The 19,903-nt window shown below is 41.6% G+C and overlaps 1 protein-coding gene across 1 annotated transcript in view; it reads right to left on the bottom strand.

Moving 5' to 3' along the window:
• Positions 1 to 7,465: 7,465 nt before the first annotated feature.
• Positions 7,466 to 19,903, bottom strand: part of LOC149472063 (uncharacterized) — a 115,888-nt gene continuing 103,450 nt past the window's right edge. The window contains exon 24 of the mRNA XM_089693217.1: positions 7,466 to 13,894. The gene's annotated coding sequence lies outside the window, so the exon portion shown is untranslated. The remainder of the gene's footprint in view (positions 13,895 to 19,903) is intronic.

Genomic DNA, 19,903 nt, shown 5'->3' with positions numbered 1-19,903 from the left:
AACTGGTCTGAGTGTTTCAAAAGCTGCTGAACTTCTGGGAATTTCACACACAACCATCTCTAGGGTTTACAGAGAATGGTCCAAAAAAAAGAAAATATCCAGTGAGCAGCAGTTGTGTGGACAAAAATGCCTTATTGAGGTCAGAGGAGAATGGGCAGACTGTTTCGACATATAACTCAACCACTCGTTACAACCAAGGTATGCAGGATGCCATCTCAGAACACACAACACATCGAACCTTGAAGCAGATTGGCTACAGCAGCAGAAGACCACTCTGGTTGCCACTCCTGTCAGCTAAGAACAGGAAACAGAGGATACAATTTGCACAGGCTCACCAAAATTACACAATAGGAGATTGGAAAAACATAGCCTGGTCTGATGAGTCTCGATTTCAGCTGCAACATTCAGATGGTAGGGTCAAAATTTGGCGTAAACAACATGAGAGCATGGATCCCTCCTGCCTTGTATCAACAGTTCATGGATGTGAAGCCGACAAATCTGCAGCAACTGCGTAATGCTAACATGTCAGTATGGACCAAGATCTCTGAGAAATGTTTCCAACACCTTGTTGAATCTATGTCACGAAGAATTAGGGCAGTTCTGAAGGCAAAAGGGGGTCTAACGCAGTACTAGCAAGGTGTACCTTATAAAGTGATTGGTGAGTGTATATATCCAGTAGTTGTCGCATATCCGATGGGCCTGAGCTCTCAGCAAAGCATGAAGTACATATAGAGCCAGTTCACACCAGTACGTGCACTACTGTTTGCACGATCCACTGCAATTTCATACATACTGTATATCTACACACACACACTGTATCATAGCCCTCTATTTAGAAAAGCTGTCTCACTTTTAGAACCAACTTTACTACCTCATTTATCTCTCTTTTTAAATAGACTTCTAAAAATGTACTATTTAATTACCAGAACTGTTGTACTACACTAAGCTTTTCACACAAACTCTAATCCCTGGTTCACACTAAATGTGATTTTGAAATCGAAAAAAAAAAAAATTGTCCATGACTGTACTTCACTTGAAGTAGCTCAATTTCAAAGCTGGTCAGTGCGATTTCAGATGTGACTTGCCTGACATCTGTGCAAGTTGCACCTGAAATTGCCAAAAATAGTGCAGGAACTATTTTCAAAATTGCTGCAATTTGGAACTGTCAAATTGCATGACAAATTGCACAGGCTAAATGAGGTCATATGTAATTTAGAAAACAGAGAAGAAAAATAATTGATTATAAAGTTGTTCTTAAAATTTTTTTAGTCAGTAACAAACATAATATACTTGCCTGCTCTGTGCAATAGAATTGCATTGAGTGGCACCGAACCTCCTCTTCTCAGGTCTCCCACCAGCATTCCTTCCTCTTCAGCAAGTGCTCCCATAGGAAGCTGCTTACTATGGGGGCACTTGTGCAGGCTTGATCCCGAGCCACGCTGCCTGTATCCATAGACACAGCGTGACTCGGCTCCATGCCCCCCCGCTCCCGCATCATCAATGGCTTCTGCTGGGAGAGAAGACAGAGCCGCTGCATGCAGGCACAGCTCTGGATCAAGTGAACGCAGAAAATAAGGTAAAAAATGTTTAGCCTTTAGAACCACTTTGTGGTCTATGGAACCGGGGCCATAGTGGAGGTTGTGTCCTTAACATAGTTTGTGCAAGAAGTTGTCCCTCTTTCTTCTCTCAGAAAGTTAGAAGGTGTATGAATTTATATATAAATATAAAACATAGGATGTAAAACGAGCGCTGGGTATCAAGATGCTAGCATCAAGGTGAAACCTCTTACCCTCTAAATAAATCTGTAAACAAAGATGCAGCGCTAAAATAACTAATGAAGTGAAATATGTGCGGGCGCCAGTAGGCGTAGATGAGTAAACAAAGTGAATCGTCCAGATATGATGTATAAATAGTGGAAACAATAATAAATACAAATATTGTCATGTGAGGCAGTAATTCGTTTCCGTGAGTTCCTTGACTAGGTGACTGGAAATTGGTAATGTGAATGCTCTAACCAGAAGCGCAATCTTAATGTGCATTTGTGTAAAAGGTTATCCCATCATGGTCATCTGGATGTGGATGAGGATCAAAGGCAATCATCTGGCACATATCAGCACACAGGGTTATTAGCAGACCTCTCGCATACTCTCCAGGGACATCTCCTCCGATATAAATGACCAATGGATGGGGACACAGAAGGCGTTTGCAGAAATCCACCTTAAAGGGCGGCCGATTTAGCTTCACAGCCAAAATTGTGTTAGAGTAACTGTAGTTACAGATTTCTGTTCCTTTTTTAAAATGGCAAACTTTAAGTTTTCGTGGCGCTTTAAGACTGACAATAGCAACAAGACTGCTGGAAAACAGTCGTTCCACAAGGCAGACATCCTCTGTATCAGTGCATTCATATATTTGCTCTAGTTTGTCCACAGATGACAAGGATAAAAACGTATATCCAGACTTGATACCCACAGCCAGAGACGTGTTGTCCTGGTTGAAGTTGGCGAATAAGGGCTGAGCTGCTCATCTTTTCATCTGTGGACAAACGAGCAAATATATGAATGCACTGATACAGAGGATGTCTGCCTTGTGGAACGGCTGTTTTCCAGCAGTCTTGTTGCTATCGTCTTGTTGCTATGTTTCTGAAAGTTGGTACTGTAGTCAGATCTTCATCTGACATTGGTGTGTCCTTTTGACTGGTTGTTCAGTTATGAACATTACATTGGAGGTAAATGGGTGTACTTCTGCACTCCGTACCTGGAGATTCCAGTTTTCCACTAGGTTTGGGCCAGCAGATTAGGGTTCCCTGGACCCCAATGAATTCCTGCTATGCAGCTGTGGGGTCACTTTTGATCCTAGGACACGTTTATCAGTATTACACATAGAATGTAGCAGTGGACATCTGCAGAGTTTTAAGATCGATTCCAGGTATGGCTCTTTTATACGTAGTTACATTTGTCTAGTTTGGATCATTGTAACTGCGCATACCAGGCGGTCCCCAGGTTACGAACACAATAGGATCTGTAGGTTTGTTAAGTTGAATTTGTATGTAAGATGGAACAGGTAAATTTTTTTTCAAGTGTAGCTCCAGCCCAAGTTTTTTGGATAGCATAGTGAGGGGTTAACATCCCTGTAATGTTTGTTTTGCTGTCCGTGTGCCTGTCCAGAAGATTCCACCTCACTTTCTGTCCCTGTAACAATTGGATTTTGAGAATTTTAAGTTTTCATGGGAAAAATGATTGTTAATACACCTTCAGTGCAGACACCTTCCCATGATAACTGTTACAGGAGTAAATTTCCCTTCCTAAGGGTAGATTTCCTCTCACTTCTTGTTTTTCCCTGTGTTTGTAAGTACGAGTCATTCATACCTCAAATGTTCGTAACTCGGGGACTGACTGTATACCATACTTGGTGGATGCCCCTGGAAGATGAAAATAGTAAAGAACATAATCACACCGTTCTGCCCCTACACCTTGTCCAATCAGAGAACATCATGTATTCATTTAGAAAATGCAGTGCATTTTCTTAATGGTGCCTGTGCCAAAGGCTGACCTGTTCACAATGCATCAGGCCGGCCACTCTGCATGAGACCCAAATGCAAGTAGAGATCACTGGACTAGCGGTGTAGTAGTGATGTTTACCTCAGTGATTTCCAGCTTCAGGGGCATCGGTCAGGTATGATATATACATAGTTATATTGGTCCAAGCTGGACCAATGTATGTATAAAATATCCATACCTGGAATTCTTCATAAAGGCTCCATGCACACTAGCGTTTCTGTTTAAGCTAAAAAAACGCTGGCTAAAAAAAATAGTTAATAGCGTTTTTAGTAGCGTTTAGAAGTGCTTAGGGGCCGTAGCATTTTCTTTAGTGTTTTTATAGTACATGTAGGAAAAAAAAAGCTTTTAGGAGTGTTTCAGGAGCATACAGCGTTTTTTCTACCAGAAAAACACTCCTAAAAACTCTACAAAAAAGTTTTGTTCTGCTTCTAAACACTGAAGCTTGAAAAATGCTAATAGCCTAAATTGTGTGCATTGGACACATAAAATAACACTATTTAGCCTCTAGGAGCAGAAAAAAAAAATGCAAACAACAGCTTCTAGGAGCCTAAAAAAATGCTATTAATATTAATATTAAATTTATTATTAAATATTATTAAAGTTATTAATATTATTCATGATTTCTATAGCACCAACAGTTTGCACAGTGCTTTACAACATGAGGGCAGACAGTACAGTTTCAATACTGTAAATACCGTATATAATAATATAATATTTATGTATAATAATACTTATAAGGTATGTGAGAGATGCCTCGGGGGTGGGGGTGGGGCAGGCTTCCTGAAAAAGGTGGGAAGGAAGCACAGATTAAATGATGTCATAGCTGATCAGATCAAGATAGTATTTTAGATAAAATGAGAATATGTTATTTTCTGGTTCCATTGTTTTGAGCATCTATCACCAGTTAGGTATACAATCTAATACCAGTAGGAACGCACATGTTTTGTGTAACCCCTTTTGGGTTCCATTCAAAGTAAAAAAATGAGATATGACAAAAACCATAGACTTTACAGGCACTGCAACAACTTGTTAAAAAAAATCAACACTTTATTAACCACGTACAATTTTAAAAATGCTTACAAAATAGAGCATATCAATGTATAAAAATGCTGATCAATGCTTATTCAAATTCTATCAGAGAACCCCAAACATCACACATGTGCCATGTCTCGGCAATAGCAAAATGGGGTAATCTTGATGTATTGATGATAATAGCTCAACATGTTTCATGATTTTATTGCTTTTTGAATGAAATAAAAAATGCCCCATTCTGGAAGGAGCACAGTACAGTTGCCTGGCCATTATCGGGGGTTATTTGAGCTTCTTGTGCTCTTTGCTAATCACTTTTGTGAGGTAAGGCATCCCCCCCCCCTTTCCCCCTCTTTTTATCGAGCCAGTAATTTCCCACGAGAAACTGGGGTGTTGTTTATTGGTCATTGGGGCTTATCTGTCCTATAATCTTCATTTACAGACTATCATGTGTGACACTGGTTTTCTGAGATTGTGTGAAGGTGTATGTAGGGAATATTTATTGGCCTGATTATTTATACCCAGCAGGGAGGTGAGTACTATGTCACCAATGGAAATGTAGTAATGCATACCTACAAAGTTAAGGAGACACCAGGGTCCTCCAAAAAGTTCAATAATTAGCATTTATATATTAATATAGCACCATATTGCCCCTATATATGTTATATCACGTACAGTATCTTTGTATACCAAACACCACTATAGGGCATGCTGCTTGCGTCTTCTGTCCTGTTGGGATTCCCTAATTGGTTGCCGTCTGGCAGGTTTTGCTGGGCGTTTCCCACCACTATCCCTGCATAGATGTATGTATTTAGACTATTTGGACTTATCTGTGCTTATTGTTAAATTATATATTGTATTGTTATGTTCATGTTGTACAAACTTTATGTAAGATATGTTTGTGTTCATCACTGCATTTTATTTCATTTATCTAGAAATCCTCTTATAGCTCCTGAAGAAGCGATAAAATCACAAAAACATGTTGAGCTATTATCATCAAAACATCAAGATTACCCCACTTAACTGTTGTGGATACATGGCACACATATGATTGGGGTTCTCTGATAGTATTTGAATCAGCATTGCTGCTTTTTATATGTTACATTGATATGCTATATTTTGTAAGCGTTTTTACACTTGTACGTGGTTAATAAAGTGTTGCATTTTTTAACAAGTTGTTGCAGTGCCTGTGGTTTTTGTCATATCTCCATTTAGTCAATGTTAGGATGAGGTACTATAGGCCTTTGGTCATGCACCCACAGTAACCACCCTGTGTTGGGAGCATCTATTTCTATCACAGTAAAAAAAGGATGACAGACTATGTTAGAGATGTCTGTCTAGACCAGTGTTTCTCAACCTCAATCATCGCACCCATTAAATCTATCTTGAGGCTCCTCATTCTAAAATGTAAAAAGCTAAACTTATAGTTTTACGAAATGCAGCATCATCCACACATGTAGGACACCCAACGTGATTTATTCTTCCAAAACAAAATACACTCACCAGCCACTTTATTAGGTACACCTTGCTAGTGCCAAGAAAATCTCCCCCACACCATTACACCAACACCAGCCTAAACCATTGATACAAGGCATGATGGATCCATTCTTTCATGTTGTTTACGCCATATTCTGACCCCACCATCTGAATCGCAGCTGAACCAATCTGCCCATTCTCCTCTGACCTCAATAAGGCATTTTCGTCCACACAACTGCCGCTCACTGGGTATTTTCTCTTTTTTGGACCATTCTCTGTAAACCCTAAAGATGGTTGTGTGTGTGAAAATTCCAGTAGATCAGCAGTTTTTGAAAAACTCAGACCAACCCGTCTGGCACCAACAACCATGCTACGTTCAAAGTCACTTAAATCCCCTTTCTTCCCCATTCTGTTGCTCAGTTTGAACTTCAGCAAGTCGTCTTCACCACATCTAGATGCCTACATGCATTGAGTTGCTGACATTGGCTGATTAGCAATTTGTTACTAAGCAATTGAACAGGTGTACCTAATAAAGAGGCTGGTGAGTGTACACCTCTGCACACTGGTACTGACTAGTATTGCAATATTTCTCTCCCTTGCTCAATTAATGTGACCCTAGTGCTGAGAGAGAGGGGTAGGGGAGGAGCAAACAAAGATGCTGTGCAGGAATCTGACATCCTCAATGATGATGTCATTGGTTGTAATGGTGTGCAATGAAAACATGTGGCTTTGTGTAACTAAAAGGCAGGCTTGATCCATCTGCAGACTTGTATATCATTTTTGGTCACTTTCTAGGCATTTTGGCAAAGCACCTCCGAAAAAAACAGAAGGTGCCCTGGTTGAAACAGACAGCTAACTAGATACACACAGACCAGAGTCTTATATATAGCAAACAAGAAATATGACTGTTCAATATATTACTTCTCTGCAAAGTTTTGAGCTCACGGTATAGCTAGTAGTAGTCAATCGCCTTCAATTGTATTTGTTCTGTAATGTTGAAGATGTTTTGCAGTTTATCCATGAAGCTTCTGTGGTTCTAATGATTGTCAGGAACATATCTAGCATTTATATCCACATGATTAACCCAGCATTATATTTGTATTATTATAACTTAATTTAATACACAAAGAAATGAATTTGCAAATGAAAAAGACAATCCTAATAATAAAGACCTTATTATGTGAAAGTTGCTATTTACTGAGAAGGCTGAGACCTGATGTTCTGTAGACAAGACGGCCATTATGACTTTAGTTGGATGACACCGCTATCTATTGGCTTTAGGAAAGAATTCACAACTAATGAGTAAATGCTTTGACTGTCCCAGATGCTCATGTGCTCCTATTGCATGGAAATCCCATTTTTGATGGCATTAACATATTCCTAAAAATGATTTCTGTTTCAGGTGTTTTAAACAAGCTGTTTTTTTTATATCTTTATTTTCACGTTTTCAAGATAACAGATTACAGACATTTCCCAACATGGAGCTTTCGAATAATCAGTTAGACAGTGCTTTCAAAAACATACAGTCTAAAAAAAGGGGTTGCCACCATAAACAAACATTGGAAATGGTGCAAGATGTATACTTCTAATGGTAAAAACAATTTCACTGCTCAAAAAAAATTAAGGGAACACTTTGAAAACACATCAGATCTCAATGGGGAAAAATATCATGCTGGATATCTATACTGATATGAACTGGGTAATGTGTTAGGAACGTAGGGTGCACCATCGTTTGGTGGAGATGAAAATGATCTGAAGAGGACTGAAGTCAAGGACACCCCAAAATCAAAGTGAAAAAATTATGCAGCAGGCGAGTTCATTTTGCTGAAATTTCATTGCAGCAATTCAGAATGGTCCTCAGTAGTTTGTATGGCCCCCACGTGCTTGTATGCATGCCTGACAACATCGGGGGAGGCTCCTAATGAGACGATGGATGGTGTCCTGGGGTATTTCCTCCCAGATCTGGACCAGGGCATCACTGAGCTCCTGGACAGTCTGAGGTGCAACCTGGCGGTGTTGGATGGACCGAAACATGATATCCCAGAGGGGTTCTATTGGATTTAGGTCAGGCGAGCGTGGAGGCCATTCAATGGTATCAATTCCTTCACCCTCCAGGAACTGCCTGCATACTCTCCCCACATGAGACCGGGCATTGTTGTGCACCAGGAGGAACCCAGAACCCACTGCACCAGTGTAGGGTCTGACAATGGGACCAAGGATTTCATCCTGATACCTAATGGCAGTCAGGGTGCCATTGTCTAGCCTGTAGAGGTCTGTGCATCCCTCCATGGATATGCCTCCCCAGACCATCACTGACCCACCACCAAAATGGTCATGCTGAACGATGTTACAGGCAGCATAACATTTTCCATGGCTTCTACAGACCCTATCATGACTGTCACATGTGCTCAGGGTGAACCTGCTTTCATCTGTTGAAAGCACAGGGTGCCAGTAGTGGACCTGCCAATTCTTGTGTTCAAAGGCAAATGCCAATCAAGCTCTATGGTGCCAGGCAGTGAGCACAGGGCCCACTACAGGGGCACTCAGGCCACCCTCATGAAGTCTGTTACTGATTGTTTGGTCAGAGACATTCACACCAGTAACCTGCTGGAGGTCAGTTTGTAGAGCTCTGGCAGTTCTGATCCTGTTCCTTCTTGCACAAAGGAGCAGATAACGGTCCTGCTGATGGGTTAAGGACCTTCTACAGTCCTGTCTAACTCTCCTAGAAAAACTGCCTGTCTCCTGGAATCCCCTCCATGCTCTTGAGACTGTGCTGGGAGACACAGCAAACCTTCTGGCAATGGCACGTATTGATGTGCCATCCTGGAGGAGTTGGACTGCCTGTACAACCTCTGTAGGGTCCAGGTATGGCCTCATGCTACCAGTAGTGACACTGACACTAGCCAAATGCAAAACTATTGAAAAACAGTCAGAAAAGATGAGCAGGAAAAAAAAATGTCAGTGGCCTCCACCTGTAAAACCATTCCTGTTTTGGGGGTTGTCTCGTTGTTACTCATCTAGTGCACCTGTTGTTAATTTCTTTAACACCAAAGCAGCTAAAACTAATTGACAACCCCCCTCTGCTACTTAACTGACCAGATCAATATCCCAGGAGTTTCATTGGCTTGATGCTATACTCTGATTAAAAAGTATTCCTTTCATTTTTTGAGCAGTGTATGTTACTCACGTGTTCTGCAAGGCAATCGTTTGTAAGTGCCCACTGCCATATGCATGGGAAGAGGATCATTCGCTAACTAATATTGAGTAATCCTGGTAATCAGGTTACAGACTTCTGCCCAGAATAGTTTGATGAGGGGGCATTACCACCAGAGATGTAGGAATGTTCCTTTCTGCTCAGAACCTCTGCAACAGTGTGCAGAGATTGTCGGGGACTCTATACTATCTGAATAACAATTTATAACAAGACTCCTGGGTCTTAACAGTAATTGTATCTATTGTACTGTCAGGCAGGCTACACCCTCAGTCATTCTCTCACTCTGTAATATAATAAGAGATCCTAATGGTAGTCTGTTCTAACAATAGTTTATATAGCCAGAAAGTAAGCGTGCAGAATTGCCTCTATCAAGACACATAGGGGTTTATGTACTAAAGCTGGGAACTTCAGCTTGTTTAACCACTTGCCTACCAGGCACTTATACCCCCTTCTTTACCAGGCCAATTTTCAGCTTTCAGCGCTGCCGCACTTTGATTGACAATTGCGCAGTCATGCAACATTGTACCCATATGAAATTTTGACCATTTTTTTCTCACAAATAGAGCTTTCTTTTGGTGGTATTTAATCGCCACTGGGCACTTTACTTTTTGCGCTATAAATAAAAAAAGTGCAAAAAATTTGAAAAAAAAAGAAAAAGTTTCTTTGTTTCTATTATAAAATTTTTCAAACAGGTAATTTTTCTCCTTCACTGATGTGCGTTGATGAGGCAGCACTGATGGGCACTGATAGGCGGCACTGATGGGCACTGATAGGCAGCACTAAAGGGCACTGATAGGCAGTACTAATGAGGTGGCACGGATAGGCGGCACTGATAAACAGCACTAATGAGGTGTCACGGATAGGCGGCACTAATATGCAGCACTGATAGGCAGCACTGATAGGTGACACTGATGATGGGTACTGATAGACGGCACTGACTGGCATCACTGCTGGGCACTGACTGGCAGCACTGACTGGCACAACCCCTGGGCACTGACTGGCGACACTGACTGGCAGCACTGCTGGGCTGCACTGGTGGGCAGCACTGGTGGGTGGGCACAGGTGGTTGGCACTGGTGGGCACAGGTGGGTGGGCACAGGTGGGTGGCACTGCTGGGCACAGGTAGGTGGCACTTCTGGGCACAGGTAGGTGGCACTGCAGAGTGGCACAGGTGGGTGCACTGCTGGGCACAGGTGGGTGCACTGCTGGACACAGGTGGGTGATCTGCTGGGCACAGGTGGGCGGAGCTAGTGGGCGCACTGCTGGGCACAGGTGGGCGGAACTTGTGGGTGGCACTGCTGGGCACCGATCATCAGGGCACTGATCATCAGTGCCCTGATGATCGGTGCCGATCCCTGCTCTGACAACTGCCGGTTCTCGGCAGTACTTTCCTCACGATCTGACAGCGTGAGGAAAGTGCAGCCGAGAACCGGCACTTGCATTTCCCTCTGATCAGCATGTCATTGAACACCGCTGATCACGTGGTAAAAGGCCGCTGTGATTGGCCTTTTACCACATCACGTGATCAGCTGTGTCCGTAGGACACAGTGATCACGGAGATCGCCGGGTGCGCGCCCCCTGGGGCGCGCAGGAGAACGCGTTCTGGGAGGACGTCATATGACGTCCACTCAGAACTGACCGGCCGCAGTGTAGCCGTCATTCGGCTATCTGCGGTCGGCAGCTAGTTAATTGAGCTTTGGCAACAAAACCTGGAAGCGTATTGGTTTCTATGCAGAAGTGAGCCTGATTTTGCACTCTCTAGCTTTAGAAAATAAACCCCATGACTTCGAATGTGGAGAGACAATCCAGGGACCGTGTTCTCTTGCAGGAGTTGTTAATAAACTTCTTACTGTATCTCTGCTTGAAATACTTTCCTAAGAAATGGAATATCTTTTAAGGATTTGGTTGCATTTCACACAGGCATGGCATGCAGTATATACATTCATTGTCCAGCAGATAAACATAAATCACAAAGTGCAAAGAAAAAACAGAAAAAAAAATCACTCTCAATGTTAGAAGAAATGTGGTTTAGGGCTGGAAAGTAACACGTTTTGTCTCATCTATCCATATATTCTATGTCTTTTATCTTACCTAACTTCCCTTATTTCTACAGATGAATACATTGCTAGAAATCTGATCAATTCATTCCAAAGCAAATAAACTCCTTAAATACCTACAGTATAATAATAAAATGTACAGTTGTGTTCAAAATAATAGCAGTGTGTTGAAAAAAGTGAATAAAGCTCAAAAATCTTCTAATAGCTTTAATTTCCATCCACACAAATGCATTGGGAACACGACACATTCTATTCCAAATCAAAACATGAAGAAAAATATATCAAATTTGTGTTGTTCCTCTAAAAAAATTGAAGAAAAGTGAATATTAGACTGTTCAGAAAAATAGCTGTGTTTGTATTCTTTACAAACTCAAACATTCACTATATAAACTGAGAAATGTTTGAAGATTTTGCTTTCCTTTGAATGACTTCATGAATATTTGGTTGTAGTCGCACTGTTTCTGAGAACTGCTGTACATCTGTGTTGCATGGAGTCACCCAACTTCTGGCCCCTGTGATCAGGTATTCCAGCCCAGGATGATTGGACTACATTCCACAGCTCTTCTCTATTTCTTGGTTTTGCCTCAGAAACGGCATTTTTGATGTCACCCCACAAGTTTTCTATTGGATTAAGATCCGGGGATTGGGCTGGCCACTCCATAACATCCATCTTGTTGGTCTGGAACCAAGATGTTGCACGTTTACTGGTGTGTTTGGGGTCGTTGTCTTTTTGGAACACCCATTTCAAGGGCATTTCCTCTTCAGCAAAAGGCAGCATGACCTCTTCAAGTATTCTGATGTATTCAAACTGATCCATGAGCCCTGGTATGCGATAAATAGGCCCAACACCGTAGTATGAGAAACATCCCCATATCATGATGCTTGCACCACCATGCTTCACTGTCTTCACAGTGTACTGTGGCTTGAATTCAGTGTTTTGGGGTCGCCTGAGAAACTGTCTCCGCCCACTAGACCCAAAAAGAACAATCTTACTTTCAGCAGTCCACAAAATGTTGCGCCATTTCTCTTTAGGCCAGTCAATGTGCTCTTTGGCAGATTGTAACCTCTTCAGCACACGTCTTTTTTCCAACAGTGGGACTTTGCGGGGGCTTCTTGCAGATAGCTTGGCTTCACATAGGCGTCTTCTAATTGTAACAGTCCTCACAGGGAACGTCACACCTTCTTTCATCTTCCTGGAGCTGATTGTTGGCTGAGTCCGCGCCATTTTGGCTATTCTTCTATCCATTCCAATGGTAGTTTTTCGCTTTCTTCCACGTCTTTCAGGTTTTGGTTGCCATTTTAAAGCATTTGCCATCATTTTAGCTGAGCAGCCGATCATTTTCTGCACTTCTTTATATGTTTTCCCCTCTCCAATCAACTTTTTAATCGAGGTACGCTGTTCTTCTGAACAATGTCTGGAACGACCCATTTTCCTAAGAATTTCAGAGAGAAATGCACTGTAACCGGCATGTACAACATTTGCTGCCTTCCTTCCTTAAATAAGGGCAATAATTGCCACCTGTTTTTCAAAGAATGAATGACCTCACTAATAGAACTCCACACTGCTATTATTTTGAACACGCCCCTTTCAATGGGTGATTCAATGACACAGAATCAGCAGCATGCATGTCATGACTGTTGGGTCTGTTGGATTTCTATTACTCTACTACACCTGCTAGGAAATTATTTGCCATGTAGAAATATCATTTCCACCAAAAACAGTGATTGATCCGGTTAGTGATGTCTGACTGCTATTATTTTGAACACAACTGTACATAATGATGTATTGTGTGTTATATGTCTACTTTATCATGTCTTAGTTGTAGAATTTTAACATTTATTTGTGCAATGTAATAACTAGAATTCTTCCTATATAAAATTTGGAAAAGCATAACAAAATAAAAAAGTAAAATATTTATAAAATCTTAGTAGATTTCCACTTCAGCTTGAGTTACCAGTTGCAAGGTGTACTCTGAAATGATAATTCAGTATCTGGTGGATGAAATTGAATTGAAATGTGTCAGCAGCTTACACACCTGTAGAGCTACACCACAGTGATATGAATGCCCTCCATTGATATCAATGATTTTACTACTATCTTTTGGTTTACCTGTGCCTGGGGCATGCATCAAACCACAGAAAGGTCTCACTAAACGCTTACATGTCACTTTTTAATCTATGTTTGCACATTGTAAACACATTCTAGAATACTGAATATTGCTTAAATAGTAATAAAACCATGTCATTCCTTGTTTTGTTATGTCTAAGGCAATCTGCAGTGTCTTAAAATGTAGAACTCCAGTAACAAGTATGACATCAATCCTGACATCCTATCAAATGTGGTCTGTAGTCTAAAAAGCAGATATCTCCAGAGGTCTGTGCTTTAAGATAACTGTAGTCCGGAGTATTACCCTATGACTGGTACTTTCTCATAGAAGAATGGGAAGGAATAAGTAGTATGGAATGTGGTTCGTCTTACACCCCAGTGCCTTGTTCTTGTTGGCCAGTTGTTATCCCGTCTTCATTATCTAACTTTCCTTCCAGGTTCATCCTTTGGGATTCTGTGATGGACAAAAATAGTTGTAGAGAACAATGAAAACAAATGCTAAGAGACCTTCTTAATGTCAGCAGTCAAAAGCTCTTTGAAAAGAAATGTTGATATTGATGCACATCTGTGGGGAGAATGTAAGGTAATTAATACTTTCCTCTAACCTTCCCCTAAATAACAGGTCTTCATTTGTCAACATTTTATTCTTATTTTTGGACAACTCGTAGATGTAACTACAAGTCTTGCTCATTAAGGCTGTATGTCTGCTGTGCATCTCTCCCAGTGTTTTAGTGCACCAGGGAGGGAGATGTGTAGTGCCTGGTCCCTTTGCCTGCAGCCTGTTAAAATCTTTGGCAGGCTACAGCTGGACAGGGCTGAACACTGTACCAAGTGGTAACTGCATTTAGGGTCCTATACATTAAGGGATGAATACCCACAGTGCAGATCTTCTGTGTTCCTGACGTTCATCTCTAAATTCACAGGGCCATAAACGGGTACCACTTGGTAGAGTGTTCAGCCGCAGCAAGCCAAAGACTTTACCAGGCTGCAAACAGCAGGACAGGATGCTGCACATGTCCCTCTTGGGCACACTATGAGGGGGGATGGACAACAGCTAGACAGCCCAGCCTAAGGAGGATGTATCACCCAGGGTTTTTGTAATGCTTTTTCCTAAAGCCAAATTCCAGACAGCCCCCCCCCCCCCACACACACACACACATACAATAATCCCCATCACTTCTAGCTAAAAACAAAATGTACATGACCCAAATACTCACTGTGATCATGTGATGTGGCAGGACCCACATCTTCTTTCTTTTTGGAAGGTCCATTTTGTATGTTCACATCACTGCCAGGTGATGTGAACCTTACCACTTGCTGACTACCAGGGGGCTCCTCACAAGGAAACTAATTTAACCACTTATCTACTGATGTTTGTATTAAAATGTCTTTGTCAGCAAGTGGTTATACAAGGATCATGACTGCGGTTGCTGGTGATTGGCTTTCTTATATAAGTGAGCCGCCCAATCACTTTTATGGATTTCCCTTCTCGCTGCCGCCCATTTCCCATTCCTGTGGGGAGCCTGAGACTACGGTAATTGGTCAGACGGCTCCCCAAAGAGGAAATGGAGGAACATCCATTCCTCCATATCCTCTGTAATGAATGATCCCAGAGGTGACGAGGAGTTAGTTAATTGCAGTTTCAGAGCCGTCATTGCTTGTTTTTTACAGCCAGGAAAACATCTACCCAAGTACGATATGTGCCTGGTTAGTTGCTTAAAAGGATGAAACACACAAATATATGGCTTTTAGTACACAGCATGATATGTGAAGTGTACATTATAGCTTGTCATAGACGACCTAATCATTATGATGTGTTTCCATTCAGTTGACACATTTCAGAGTTACATAGCTCCTTCCTCAGGGAGGGGTATCAGGAATTCCACGTATGGAAATGACAATTGCATATGAAAAAGCCGTAGAATCTCAAATCAACAAATATAGATGTCACCAATCCAAGCAAGTGGGCCAGACGGAGCGTAGATGACCAGAGCCCATAGACAGCAAGGGGTGAAAATTGCACCCGGAGACCACTGAAGCCGAGAATGTCAGTCAATCATGTCTTTATAGTTTGGGAGAAAATCCACGTGGATCGTCTATGACAAGCTATAATGTATACTTCACATATGATGCTATGTACTAAAAGCCGTATATTAGTGTTTCATCGTTTTAAATTCTATAAATATAATGTATATGTGAATTTTTTATCATAAGTTGTACAACTGAGTGCTTAAAAAGTCCCATAAGGGGGTTTAATACAATATTATTGCTTTTTAGAGGGAGGACTAGTGCCACAAAGGCAGGCAAAGGGCCACATCTGGCCACCGGGCTGCAGTTTGGAGACCACTGATCTAGTCTGCTATAAACATTAGGCTGAGCCAGAAAACTCTAACAATCACCCAGAAAATCCTGGACTGATGAGCACCTGCAATACAGGGGAACACTGATGAGCATCATGATATATTATGTAGGGAGTGACGTGTTAAACTTTAATTAACCGCATGCCGCCCAGCCACTGTACATATACGGCAGTAGGGCGGCACTCACAGGCAAAACCACGTTTTAAGACGTGTGTTTTGTAAACAAATAGGGGGCGTGCGCGAGGCGCGCCGCCGCCCTATTTGTCCCGCCGATCACCGCCGCAGATGTCAGTCGCCGGGTCACAGCCGCTCCTTAGCGGCTATGTCCCTGCGATCGGCGGCAAACAGTGACAGAGAGCACAGCTGCAGTAGCTGTGCTGTCTGTCACTTCCTTCTCAGCTCGAGGATGAGCTGATCGAGAAAGAACAGTTTCTCTTTCTCGATCAGCCTTGTCCCGCCCAGTACACACCTCCGCCCCCTAGTAAAACACTCCCCTCACTCCTATAACCTTTCCCTGCTAAATAAAGTTAACCCCTTCCTCCCTAGTGCCATTAGTACAGTGTCAGTTTTTTTTTTTTGCACTGATCACTGTATTAGTGTTTTTGGGGATGTCAGTGACCCCAAGTCAGTACCCCCCAATGTCAAAATGTCCGCCGCAGTCCCGCCATAAGTCACTGGTCGCTGCCATAAGTCCCTGATTGCCGCCATAATTTGCTGATCGCCACCATTATTAGTATAAAAAAAACCCTAAAAATCACAGTATCTTTCCCGCCATTTGTAAACGCTATAACTTTCACGTAAACCAATTAATTTACACTTATTGGGGTTTTTTGTAGCAAAGACATGTTGCAGAATGCATTTTGGCAGAAATTTATGACTAAATTTGATTTTTGCATTTTTTTTTACTGGACATGTTTTATAGCAAAAAGTCCAAAATATTGTTTCCTCAAAATTGTCAGCCTTTTTTTTTTTATAGCGCAAAAAATAAAAACCGCACAGGCGATCAAATACCACCAAAAGAAAGCTCAATTTGTGGGAAAAAAGGATGTAAATTTCATTTATGTACCATATTGCATGACCGTGCAATTGTCCGTTAAACTAGCGCAGCGCTGTATAGCAAAAAAATGGCGTAAATTGCAATATCTATACCATAGTTTGTAGACGCTATAACGTTCACACAAAGCAATCAATATACACTTATTGGGATTTTTTTTACCAAAAACATGGAGCAGAATACATTTTGACCTAAATTTATAACTAACTTTGAGTTTACTATATATTTTTTATAGCTGAAAATAAAAAATATTGTTTTTCTTCAAACTTTTTGGCCTTTTTTTGTTTATAGCGTGAAAAATAAAAAGCGCACAGGTGATCAAATGACACCGAAAGAAAGCTCTATTTGTGTGAAAAAAAGGACGTAAATTTCGTTTGGGTGCAGCATTGCATGACCGCGCAATTATCAGTTGAATTAGTGCAGCGCCGAGTCGCAAAAAGAGGCCTCGTCATTAAGGGGGGTAAATCCTCTGGAGCTCAAGTGGTTAAAGGCAAAAGTTTTTTTTTAGTTTTGAACAGAGTGGAGAGGGATTAGAACCCCAGTCAGTTTTTATTGCTGCCTATGTCCCTTTTAAGGAGAGTCACCTTCTCTATCTGTCCTGCTTACCATTATTATTGAAAGTGAAAGTAATAGAAAATCCCAAATTTTGGGTTGTCCCCAGAAAAGTAATAGAGGGGAAACCTTCCAATGGGGACACTAGACCTGGTGATCCAGGATCCCCAAAAAATTCCCTTCACTTGCAGGGGTTTCTCTCACTTCCTGTTTGGTTATGGGACAGGATGTGAAGGTAAATCTTCCCAATAAGACTGATGGTGAAAACAAATCTGACAGAAGTTATAACCCTCCCTTACTCTATCCAAAATGAATAAAAACATTTTGCCTATAGTTCTACATTCTGTATTCTAACATGCTAATAGATGACATGGGTGACATCTTCCTTGATCTGACATAATGACATATATTAGCAGTGCTGACACAGTGGTGTGTTGTTATAGTGCAGGCTTTTAGCATTATTGCCAGTGTTGTTACTGTGGTGTTCAGACTCTGTGAGGAGCTTGGGATCTTTTCTGTATATAGCTTCTGCTGTTTACCACTTAGAAGAAGAGTGCGCCTACATTAAAGGTCCACTGGAGGCTGCTTCATTGTTCTGGAGGGCCAATGAGAGTCTGAATTCTGTGCCCTGTTCGCAATAGAAAAACTGTCTGCATTGAGTTTTAAAGTCAATTTAGCTGAAGTTGAACATTTTATGAAAGCGCAGCACAATGGCTCGCTAGTTAATACTTGTGCTGTAAAGCACTGGGGACCTCGGTTCAGGACCTGGCAAGGTTTCCTCCCACACTCCCACTGAAGGAAAATATCACAGGGCCTGTTTTTTGTGGAGCCACTAGACATAAATACAGGTCAGATTACATGCCACTTTTATTGTCAAATATAATATCACAGTGTGTATTAAAGTGGTTGTAAACCTCTGAAATGAAAAATGAACAAAGCATTTCCTTTTATAGTGTGTACTTGCCCCTATCCAAAGCACTTAGTATGATTTCTATTTCTCTCACTCCTGTATTATATGCATGCGTTATTTCTGACAGTCTATGCTGACACCAGACAATCCTGGAAGGCAGCATTGTCCCCCATCAGCCCACATCAGGTGACTGACAGCCTAAGCTTCTCAGCTGTGCATGTTTGAGACTGTGTAGAGGGGGTGTGTCAATTCTCAGATAACATTCAACTCTTTGCCCTCTGCTGTGAAGTGTAAGAGTATGACATCAGATCCCCGAGTCCCCTTCCTCAGCCTTCTGCAATAACAAATGACGTTTAAATTCTGTACTTTGAGCAGCTGTAGAAAAGAGAAGACCACAGATAAACAGGTACAACTTATGTAGGAAGATTTGTTTCATCTGTGTGTGTCACCCGAGGCCAGTCACCTCACTGGGTATATGGAAGGGTTTAAAGACACTAAGTTAAAGTTACGTGTAAAGTGCTGTGCAAACTGTTGGTGCTATATGCAGCAAATCCTGTATAATAATAATAATGTTTAACCAAAATACATAACATACAATAACTAGGAGATGTGAGTTACCTGCAACTCATCCCTTGTAGCATATAAGGATAACTGCAATACTGGATATATACACTGCTTAAAAAATTAAAGGAAAACACATCAGCTCTCAATGGGGGGAAATATCATGCTGGATATCTATACTGATAATGCAAGGAGGAACAGATGAGCACTGCCAGAGCCCTACAATATGACCTCCAGCAGGCCACTGGTGTGAATGTCTCTGATCAAACAATCAAAAACAGACTTCATGAGGGTGGCCTGAGGGCCCAACATCCTCTAGTGGGCCCTGTGCTCATTGCCCGGCACCATAGAACTGGATTGGCATTTGCAATTGATCACCAGAACTGGCAGTTCCACCACTGGTGTCCTGTGCTTTTCACAGATGAGAGCAAGGGCATGTATTGATGTGCCATCCTGGAGGGGTTGGACTGCCTGTGCAACCTCTGTAGGGTCCAGGTATGGCCTCATGCTACCAATAGTGACACTGACCCTAGCCAAATGCAAAACTAGTGAAAAACAGTCAGAAAAGATGAGTAGGGAAAAAAAATGTCAGTGGTCTCCAACTATAAAACCATTCCTGTTTTGGGGGTCGTTTCATTGTTGCCCATGTAGTGCACCTGTTGTTAATTTCATTAACACCAAAGCAGCTAAAACTAATGAACAACCCCCTCTGCTACTTACCTGACCAGATCAATATCCAGGAGTTTCCTTGTATTGATGCTAGACTCAGATTAAAAAAGTGTTTCTTTAATTTTTTTGAGCAGTGTACTATGGAATTGGACTAGTTGTCTTTTAGAATTCTTGTCTGCCTTGTTCAATATACACTGTAATATTGTGATTGATGCTTAGTGTCGGCGTGCAACTCATTCACCTAGAAAATACCATTCCATTTGTTTCAATAATCCAAATATGTAACAGTTCTTGCCAATTGCCAGGATTCATGTTACCATTTCACCTAAAAATACCAGCTGCACCCTACATTATTAG

Source organism: Staurois parvus, unplaced genomic scaffold (assembly GCF_062004578.1).
Source record: "Staurois parvus isolate SC_StPar_1 unplaced genomic scaffold, SC_StPar_1.0 ptg000024l, whole genome shotgun sequence".
Classification (NCBI taxonomy): domain Eukaryota; kingdom Metazoa; phylum Chordata; class Amphibia; order Anura; family Ranidae; genus Staurois; species Staurois parvus.
This window is presented reverse-complemented; position numbering and strand designations above follow the sequence as displayed.